The 10,748-nt window shown below is 46.3% G+C and overlaps 1 protein-coding gene across 9 annotated transcripts in view; it reads right to left on the bottom strand.

The window, feature by feature from the left end:
* Positions 1–10,342, bottom strand: part of Ctnnd1 (catenin delta 1) — a 46,603-nt gene extending 36,261 nt beyond the window's left edge. For 8 of the 9 annotated variants that reach the window (XM_023706093.1, XM_023706096.1, XM_023706098.1 and 5 more), the window contains exon 1: positions 10,064–10,290. The gene's annotated coding sequence lies outside the window, so the exon portion shown is untranslated. Of the gene's footprint in view, positions 1–10,063 lie in introns of all 9 variants that reach the window. The other variant, XM_023706103.1, reaches the window with a different exon arrangement.
* Positions 10,343–10,748: the final 406 nt, after the last annotated feature.

The raw sequence follows: 10,748 nt of genomic DNA, 5'->3' as shown, positions 1-10,748 counted from the left end.
AAAAAAAAAAAAAAAAAAAAAGTAAGTGGGGCAAGTGATATTAAACCAAACCAAAGCTTTTGTCCTCAGAGAAAAACTGTACCAGGTCTCAGCTGTCACTCTTCCTGTTTGGAGTAAACTATGTAGAACTGAAGAAAAGAAATTTCTAGGGCCTGCCAGGTTGCTCAGCAGCCAGGGTTCAATCCCCAACGTGCCCTGCTGGCCTGGCCCCCAGGTGTGCTAAAACAGCAATTGAGACTGGGTGTGGTGGTACTTGTCTGTAATCCCTGGGCTTGGGAGGCTAAAAACAGGAGGATTACAAGTCCAATCTATGTAGTGAGACCCTGTAGGGCCCTGTAGACAAACAAGAAATTTCTTCTCCCAACCACATAAACTTACTCCTAGTTGCTCTAATATCATCATCCTCCAAGACAAGGTCACCAGCCTGTCCAAAGTCTGGGACTCTGACAATTTGTCTCCTGGAGTTGTGGCACAAAGGGGGATGCTGGACAGGTGCCGCCACAACCTGGGAGGACCTGTGACCCAAAGCCAGGAGACAGCTTTTCTTGATGCTGGCCAGCGCTAAGCCAGGCCCTGCACTGTTCCCTTCTCCCTAGCACGCCTGGGCCCTCTGCACCGGTCCCTACCATCTCATCTTTTGCTCCACTGCAACAAGGCACCTCCAGGGTCTCTGCACTTCCCACCCCTGCATGGCTGTGCAGGCGGCTCTGTGCCCAGCCTCCACCTAGCCCCCAACAGCAGCATCACACCCTGACCTTCACGTGTGTACCTGCTTATTCATTATTCGCTTCTCACAATGGTAACAGACTTTGTGAAGACAATTATTGATTAGGCCTTTTGGGCTTATTATCATTGTACACCAGTGTACCGTACGTGGCAGATTTTCAAATTCCTTTGGAATGAAGATGTCTTATAAATATAAATACAAGGAGTTAAACCCCAGAAAAACAAATCAGCTATGTTTCACCTTCATCTCTATGCATTTTCGTCACGTGGGGGTGAGCGGGAAGTAACTCAGGACCTTGAGTTTGCCAGGCAGGCACTGCACTGCTGAGCTACATCCCAGTCCTCTATGCCTTTTTCCTACTTGTGATCTCCAATCTGCGCTGGAGGCTCCTGCAGCCTCACCCCCATGTGGCTGACAGCCAGGGGAGACACTCGAGTGTGCCCCAGTTTACAAAGCCGTCACCGGAGAGCAGCGCAGCACAGAGGTTACAAGAGCTGCCCCCACTTCAACAAAGAAGCAGGAAAGAAATCAGATTGGCATCAACTTCTCTTTTAAAATAGATTCCTCTATTTTAAGTGTACTGAATATACAGCAGCTACTTTATTTCGGCGAGATTTACTTCACTTCCAATGAAATGGGAACTGCAGGTGCTTTGATAAAGCGAATGAAAAGTTGACCTAGTTTCTGTAACAGTGTCTTATGTCCTCAACCATCAGAATATATTTTGGTTTCTTAAAATATAAGCTCTCTAAAAACAACAATCCTTACTCCAAAAGAGAACTGCCTATGTGGCACTCCACTCCAACGCTGAGCAACGTAGGAGGCACACACAAATTTCAGCATTTATCCTGAGAAAGTAAATTTCCTTTTCTCTCCTGTCAAATGAGCTAAATAAAATGAGTAATTAATTAGAAAAAAAAAAAAAGACAAGTTTTAAGTTTTGCACATGAAAGCTAAAAACTAATCTGAATACTAGCCGAGACCCACCTCCTCGGGTTACAACTGAAACCCTAACATAGATCCAACTGGAACCAAAACAATATCCTAACTCCAACTTCAACAGGAGCATAACTTACTCTGGAGTAAGAACCAGATCTCTGATATCAACTGCTACTGAGGCAATGTGATGACCATAATAAGCGGCCAGCCAAAGGGGGAAAATGATAGAAGAGGAAAAGGAACTAAAGAGAGACAGATACCACAGACCCGGGAAGGCAAACACAGGAGAACCCACAGAGGAAAATGTAAGATTAAAAAAATGTAGGCAGGGGGCTGGGGAGATGGCTCAGTGGAATAAGCGCTTCCCTGGCAAGCACAAGGGTCTGAATTCAATCCCCGGTTCCGCCAAAAACAAACAAACAAACAAACAAACAAAAATGTAGGCAGCAGTCAGGTGTGGTGGTGCACACCTGCAAGTCTAGCTACTCTGGAGGCTGAGGCAGGAGGATGACCACTTCAAAGCCAGCCCCAGCTAATTATGGTTATCTTCTCCAAACAAAAAAGGACTGGAGATGTAGGCAGGGGGCAGAGCAAGGGCAAACTGGAGGCCCAGGGTTCAACCCTCACTCCTGCTAAAAAAAAAAAAAAAGCTGGGTGAGGGAGTTGTGAGAGGAGGCTACAGAGTGTGACAGAAAAGTTCTCCCGGTGCAGCTCAGGCTGGCCTGGAGCTCACTTTGCAGTGCATGCTGGTCTCAAACTCACAGTCATTCTCCTGCCTGTGCCTCCTGAGTGCTGGGATCAAGGCGTGCGCCACCACGTCCAGCCTAAAATTATTTTAAATACTGCTCAGAATACTAGATTCATGGATTACTTAGTATGAAGAAAAGGGATGGGAAAGAAGGAAAATTCCAGGCCAAAAGAAAGCTGGACGTTTCAGGCATGGCTCTCTCCCTCACACCCACATCCCACAGGCCACAGCCTGGCTTTTCCACATGCAAGAGCAGATTCTTTTCTTAGAAGCACAGGAAGCATTCACGAAGCTCAAAACTTCTACATGGCCCAGTTCTGCAAGTGTACAAATTGTTTCCCGAACAAAAAAGGAAAAAAAAAAGGGAACTTATTTCAAGAAAAGAGATAGTAAAAGCCTCCCCTCGTTTCTGTGTATTGCTTCCTGTACAATTACTCATAACTTATCCTACAAACTCATTGGCACAAGTAAGATTGGGAAGTAAAAAATCTGGTTCCAAATCAAGAGTAATAAATCCAAACAAAAGCTTTTCAAATACATTCTATGCCAAAAAAATTTAAAAAAAAAAAATGTTCCTTGTATGCTAGTTCTTTTCTATACTATAGATACAAAATGGTAGAAGCAACCTGTATTGAAAAACTTTTCCCTAAACTACCCAAGTCTCATGAAGTCAGTAAGAGCTGGCCATGGTGGCACACACCAGTCATCTCCACACTCTGTGAGGCTGAAGCAAGAGAATCACAAATTCAAGTCCTGTCTGGGCAACCTAATGAGATCCTGCCTCAAAACGGTTAAAAAAAAAAAAACCATAGCCAGGCATGGTGGCTGTAATCCTAGCATTCAGGAGGCTGAGGCAGGAAGACTGCCATGAGTCTGAGGTCTGCCTGGGCTACACAGTGAGTTCAGATCCAGCCTGCACTATGTAGCGAGACCCTGCCTCAATCAATCAATCAATCAATCAATCAATCAAATCAATCAATCAATCAATGGGTTGTGAATGTAGCTGAGTATGAAGGACCTGGGTTCAATCCCCTCTAGCGCGTGCACGCACTCACACACACACTTGTGAACTGCTCAGGCACTGGCACTTCTCTTTCCTCTCATTCATTCTTCACTTTAATAAAAGCTACTCATTGTTAAAGTGGAAATGGTGGTACACACCTGTAATCACAGACCTCAGGAGGCTGAGTCAGGATGAACCACACCTACTGGCCAGTCCTGCCTACACAGGGAGACTAGTCCCCCTATCACTGCCATTTCTGGGTATTCTGTAGCCCAACTCAAAATGGCAGATTCTGTGGGGTTTCTTCAGGGCAGATAGTAAACCTCACCTTTTTATTCTTCTTTCCTTTTTTTGATTTATTTTTTTCTCTTAAATCTCAGTTTTTGTTGCTGCTGCTTTCTTTTGGCAGTACTGGGGATAAACCCAGGCCCTCACACTGAGCTGCATCCCACCAGCTGGGAGGGAGGGAGGTTTCTCAGAATTCCCCAAAGTGGTCTAGCACTGGCCATCCTCCTTGTCTCAACCTCCCAGGTAACTGGGATTACAGACAAAGCCTGCCATATGTACCCAATTAAATCTTCAGTTTTAAGAGAATTTAAAAGCTGTTTAAAGCCAGGTGTGGCATACACTCCTATAAGCCCAGCACTTGGGAGATTGAGGCAGGAGACCTGTGAGTTGGAGAACAGCCTACATTGTGAGACCCTACCTCAAAAACAACAAGCCAGGTGTAGTGGCGCATGCCTATAATCCCAGCACTCAGGAAACCAGCATGGGTACAAAGTGATCTATACATAGTGAGACCCTGTTTCAAAAAGAAAAAAAAAACAGCAGCAAAAAAGACATACAAAGGGCCGGGGAAATAGCTCAGTAGAATAAGTGCTTGCCTGGCAAGCGCAAGGGCCCGAGTTCAATCCCCCGTTACAGAAAAAAAAAAAAAAAAAAAAGATATACAGCACATCGACAAAGTTTGAGTTTACTATTCTCCTAGGAGCTGCTCATGTTCCATGAATTTTACATACCAAACCACTTCACTGCCACAACTGAGACGGTCAGTGTTCCTGTCACCACCTTGTAGGCTGATCAACAGCATGCCCTGGCCAGGTGGCTCGAGCTCCAGACCCTCAGCCACGCTGCCCACCTCCCTGCGCTATCGAAGCTGTCCACTTAACGATCGCCTTGGGGTCAGCACGGTGACCAGGAGAGGTGTGATGATCCAACACTGGAAGCAAAATGCTAACTGGCACCTAAGCATACAAGACTCAGGGCAAGAGTTACTGTGCTATCCTCACAACTCTGCTGCAAACCTGAAATTAAAACTTAATCATCACTTTTAACATCACACAGTGAGACATGTTTTTTGAAAATCATGACCAAATTACCCTCAGCTACCAGCACATGATTCTCTAGATAAGAAAACTCGAGCCAAGCACAGGGGCACACAGCTATGGTCTCAGCTACTTGAGAGACTGGGGCAGGAGATCACTTAAGACCAGGAGCTCAAAATTATGCTGCAAAACACTCTTAAAGGCCAGGTTTTTGGCCGGGGAGATGGCTCAGTAGAATAAGCGCTTCCCTGGCACATGCAAGGGTCTGAGTTCAATTCCCAGTTCCGCAAAAAAAAAAAAAAAAAAGGGGGGGGGGTCTGGTGGTGCACACCTGTAATCCCAGCATTTAGGAGGCTAAGGCAGGAGGATGGCTGAGTTTGAGGCCAGCCTGGGCTATAAGTGAGTTCAAGGCCAGCCTGAACTGCATAGTGAAAATCTGTCTCAAAAAGACAAAAAAATTTAAAAAAACAGTAACTCTTTGGAGCCCTACCACTCCCACTAAATGCCTGATTACACTGCCCATTCTGGGAGCAATAGATAACTGAAGGTTTCACTGAGACAAAGGGTCCCTAACATTGGGGCCCACTACCCCTGAAACAGAATGGTAAACACAGGCTGTGCTAACAGTATTTTTTTTTTTTTTTTTTCCAGGGATTGAACTCAGGCCCTTGCGCCTGCTAGGGAAGCGCTTATTCCACTGAGCCATCTCACTGGCCCCTGTGCTAACAGTATTTAACATCTAATAATCAACAACATGCAATTCCAAGTGAATGAGGGAGGGAAATTTATTTCAAAAACTACATTATCACAACTAAACGCTATTCAGTTACACTCTAGCTCTCCTGCCTCCCTTTCCAAGACAGGCTCCATCCACCAGGTCCACATCCCACTTATCCATGGTTCATATTTTTAAAGAAGCATCCTGCTAGTTCTGTAATTCTAAATTACCTATGAAAATTAATTTTAGTTCTGAAACTCATAAACTTCCCATACACTTCATAAAGAAAATCTCAAGTTCCATGGCTAAAGCAGTGATTTTAAAAATATAATGAAAAACTACACACACACACACACACACACACACATATATATATATATATATATATATGACATTGGGGGGCTGGAGATGAGCTCCGTGGCAGTGTGCTAGCCTAGCAAGCACAGCGCCTTGGGTTCAATCCCTAGCACCACGGGAGAAAAGAACACTAAGGACCACGGCAGCGATATACTTTGCTTACAGCACTGATGCTACTGACGTTCAACACTCTCACTTCAAGCTCTTTACATTTTTGTTTAGTGTTCTGTTTTTGTTTTGTTTTTGAGACAGGGTCTTTCTACATGTAGCCCAGGCTGGCCTCAAACTCAGGATGATCCTCCTGCCTCAGCCGCCCAAGTGCTGGGATTACAGGCAAGCTCTTTAGACTTGTATTAACAGGTGCAAAAACGCCATTCCAATAGGGCTGAAAGCAGACTGCCCTTACCGCTGCCCATAGCAAATGGCAATGTGAATGTTTTCAGGGTCGAAGCCACCACAGCTGTCTGTCAGGAAAGGAACTATCTAGGACCCTTGTGTTTTCTCTGTGGTCTGCTTGCCAAAAAAGGAATTAGGACTGAAGAAAAGTTAAAACTTAATCTCCTGTTTCCAGTAACTCTGCTTAAGAATGGAAAGGAGGAGAGTCTGACAGGGAGAAACCACAGCCTACCATAAAAGCTTTATGTTCTATGGGAACTTTATTCATTTATGTTACGCCGCTTCCGATCTCAGCTTCCTTTCAAACCATCCACACATTTATCCCTGGCACCTCAAGAAAAAAAGTTTGACAGATCCCTGTGCAGTGCCTCAGTAACCTAAACACGACAAGGCCGCAGATATGAGACCACACCCACACCCGGGCAATTCAGTCAGAAGGGAAAGAGGACAAAAATAAAACAGTTCCAACACAATGTGACAGACACTACATTATTTCAACTACCTCCCACCAGCCTCTTCCAGTGATGGGCTAACACAATTGCAAAGCAAATACCTGAAATGTCCCTGGAAGACAAAATTTCACTGATAAGCAAATGAAGTGTGAAACAATTCTGGGGAGCTGAAGAAATTAGGGTAACAGAGGTGGGGCACACAGTTCAGTAGTAGAGCACTGGTCTAGCATGCCCTAGGCCCTGGGCTCTATCCCCAGCACCTGGAGAAAAAAAGTGATTAAAAAGCCAGGAGTGGTGGCAGGAGCCTGTCATCCCAACCCTCTGGGAGGTGGAGGCAGGAGGAATCCAAGCTTGAACCCTGCCTGAGCCATTTAGTACTTAGCAAGTTACTGAAATTTAAAGAGGAAGATGGCCACAGTGGCTCTCACCTATAATCCCAGCAGTGGGGAAGCTGAGTCAGGAGGATTGTTGTTGTTCAAGACCAGCCTGGGCTACAAAGTGAGTTCAAGATCAGACTGAACTGCACAGACACCCTGTCAAAAAAAAAAAAATTAAAGAGGGAGAAAAAAGGGCTAAGGATGTTTGCTTTGTGCAAAGACCCTGCATGGGGGGGGGGGGGCAGTATCAGGAATGAAAAGATCCCTGGCTAAAGATTAAAACAGTATCTATTTGAGCATGTCCAGCTCCCCATAGGAACTAAGGCAAATGGATCCCAACCTGGGTGGGTGAAGACTGGAAATCTGACTGTGACCTGGCCTGAGGCACAACACATCCAGCTCGGTCCACTTTAGTTCTAGCTATCTCTTCCATTTGTTCTGAACAAGGTCTGTGCACTTGGGAGTCAAGTCACCAGGGTACACCCTGGCCTCCACCATTCAGACAGTAAGATTTTCAGCAAACCTCAGCTTGAGTCTCAAATTTCTTTTAAAAATAGTTGTTTTAGAAATTAAATAGTTCATACGAAATACTCAGCATACAGTAAGACCCAGGGAGGGGGAGGCCAAGGCCAGGTGGAAGACTGGCAGGTCCCAAAACAGAAAGCAGTAACTCACAGAGACAGTCATTTTGTTATTGCAGCTGATAGGGATCTATGCTTACTTCATTTGCATCCATCCTATCTCACCATCCCTAGAGAGCAGCTACTTCACAAACCTACACTAGATGATAATTAATTACTCCGAGCTTTTGGTTTTTAAATTCCCCAACAGCCTTGATTTGATAGCTGAGGCAACACCTCTTGCCCCTCCTGCCTGCCCACAGTGAAATCCTAAGAAAGGAACTGAACTCCACCAACCAGAGACCCCACCTGGAATAGAGACCTCTACCTAGCCCGCAAAACAAAGAAACCCACAGAATCACTGAAGAGGCAAGCAGAGGGGTAAACTGCACAACTCATACCTTTCTTTTCACCATTTTCAACCCCAAAATCAAAATGAGAAGTAAAATTTAAAAATTACAAAATAAAAGACTTACTTGGCGGCCCTTCCCATCAATTTCAGAAGAACTGATGGAGGTGGAGTAAAAGACAAACCTTCCATCTTACCACCCCAAGGCTCTATTCTCCACACCAATCAAAACAATGCCTCCTTCCGGGGCGACAGTGCTAACTCCGAGGCTCCAGGCAGCTAACAAAGCCCGAGGTCGACAGCCAGACGGAATCACCAGCACTCAGCCATCCAGAACCCATTTCAAACTGCCTTTGTACTCCTCCCGAAGGCGCCGTCCCTCCCCCTGAAGGTGGAGTGGGAAACCGACTGGACTCGCGGCAGCAGGACCGGCCCGCAAGCCCACCAGAGCTCCCCGGGCCAGGGCACTGCAGAGCACTGCAAAGGGGAGCCTGAAAGACTTACACCGTAGCTGCAGCCCAGCACACCGCACACTGTCTGCTTTCTTTCCTTCTCTCTGACTTGTAATCATGAGACCCAGCCATCGGAAGGTTCCTGCAGCTCTAGCCCGGATTGTATTGAGAGAAGAAACAAAGTTCTGCTTCTTCCTGAAGCCACAGTCTCACAAGGATGAAATCATCTTTCAAGAAAAGCTCCCAAGCTAACCAGAGCAACGCAAGGAAGTGTCCTGGCTGACCGGGCGGGGGAGGGGATCAGCAGCTCACTGAAGAGCCCCACCACTCAAAGGCAGCGGCGGCGCGCAAGGCTCTGGAGTCACTATGAGGGCAGGGTCGCTTCCCGCGGCAATTTTCAGATAGATTCAAATTTTCAAAGAAGGAAAAGAACAGCCTAGTTTTCACCGACTGATGAGTTGGCTATATAATTATCTAGAATCAGTACTTTTGCAAAAACGTATTTACAGAAACAAAAATCAAACTCGGGGTTAAATGTAAGATATGACAGCACCACCTTGGGCTCTAACAGATTTATGGTTTGTGGTATACGAACCAAACAAAAGCTCACCCCAAATAACTTTTCAGTTGGCTTAAAATTAAAAATTCCCCTTCTACTTTCTCAAGTGTGCTTTAAACGCGAAGTTTGTGTGTTTTCTCTCAGCCTAACATTTAACCCACGGCCCTTTCAGACCAGAGGCTGGAAATATTTTCAAGTGTTCTGCCCCTTTCTCCAGGTGAGACAAAAAGCGAGATCAGAATTTTGTATCCCTTTAAGCACGGAGTGCAAATGCTGCCGCACTCCCACCCGAGCGCAGACGGGTCCACACACCTGGCCACCAAAAGTGGTTCTGCGAGGACGAGGGCTGGCAGCTCCGCTAACACGGAGTCGCTTGTTTTCTTTCATGAAGCAGAGCAGGGAGGCTCCCACCCGGCGCACCTGGAGAAGTACAGGAGGGATCCACCCAGGAGCGGCAGGGCTGAACCCATCTGGCCGAGCAAACTCTCGGGAGGAAAAGACAGCGCTGTGCACCGGCGCTGCCAGGCTCCCTGCAACTTTCCGTTTCCACAACGCAATGGTTAAAAGGAAAACAAGTTCGGAAACATATGAAGAGCCATCTGTATAAGGAGCTTCCGACCCGGACAAATTCCTTTCCAGCCCACACGCAACATGCCAAAAAAAATCCCCAACTTTTGATTTGGTCTGTGAAAGCAAAAGTGTATTAGTTTAATCCAGAAAAAAATATATATAAAATCAAAGAACACGCCAAAATATACATTTACACTTCTCTCCCCCCTCTGGTTCCATTCCGCTCCTTGTATTACACGGAGTTTTTTTTTTTTTAATATTTTACCTCTCTTTAGATTAATAAAATACCAAAATTCCCCCAGTCTTGAAAGTAGAAAGAAAAAATAATTGCTTAAAAGTCACCCATCAGCACAACAGACTCACTCCCGATTTTAAATTCCCTCTCACTACCGTCAGACAAAAATTCGACTTCGCTTCTCCTCCTCTGCCCGCCTGTACGCCCATAAAAAAATAAAAATAAAAAAGACACACCTCGAACGTGCACTCCTAAAAACCAGTCCTCTAGGAAGGAAACCACAGGCGTAGCCAACGTGCCGAGGAAAGCAAATCCAGCGAGGCAGCTGATTTTCGCCGCCGCTTCCTCCTTTCAGGATCTTTCCTGCTCTTCGTTTTCTCCTTCTCCCTCTCTTTTTTTCTCCTCAGATCCAACACCTAAAATGGAAGTTGCACCCAGCCAGAGGCAAGGGAGCTTGGGTGGTGACAAACTGCTCTGGCAGCCCTACCCCCTCGCTTTCCTAAGTGATGTCAGCCCCTGCGAGCTTCCAATAGGAGCCGGGCATAAATCAGGGGGCTGACCATATCCAATAGGAAACTTTATTATAGGAAATTAAAAAAAGAGAGAGGAGGAGACGCGACGGGGAAGTTTTATATATATATATACATATATATACATTTATATGTAAAGCGAGGGCTGGCCGGTCTCCGAGGAGCGCTGCGGAGCGGCGGGTGGGTGCGCGGGGGCAGGGATCGCGGAGCGCCCGAGCTCGGGTTCTTTGACGGGGCTGCTGCTGCTTCTCCGGCCCGGCCAAGCGGGTAAGTGGAGCGCTTTTCTTCGCCTGCCGCCGCTCGCGTAGCATTCCACCCTACAGCACTTTCCCAAGGGAAGACAAGAAGGGAAAGAGAGCGCCCCCAGAACGGGGCTCCGCGTGTTGCTGGG

This window comes from Octodon degus, unplaced genomic scaffold (assembly GCF_000260255.1).
Source record: "Octodon degus isolate 3935 unplaced genomic scaffold, OctDeg1.0 scaffold00239, whole genome shotgun sequence".
Classification (NCBI taxonomy): Eukaryota; Metazoa; Chordata; class Mammalia; order Rodentia; family Octodontidae; genus Octodon; species Octodon degus.
Note: the sequence above shows the minus strand (reverse complement) of the source record. Positions and strands in the feature narration are given on the sequence as shown.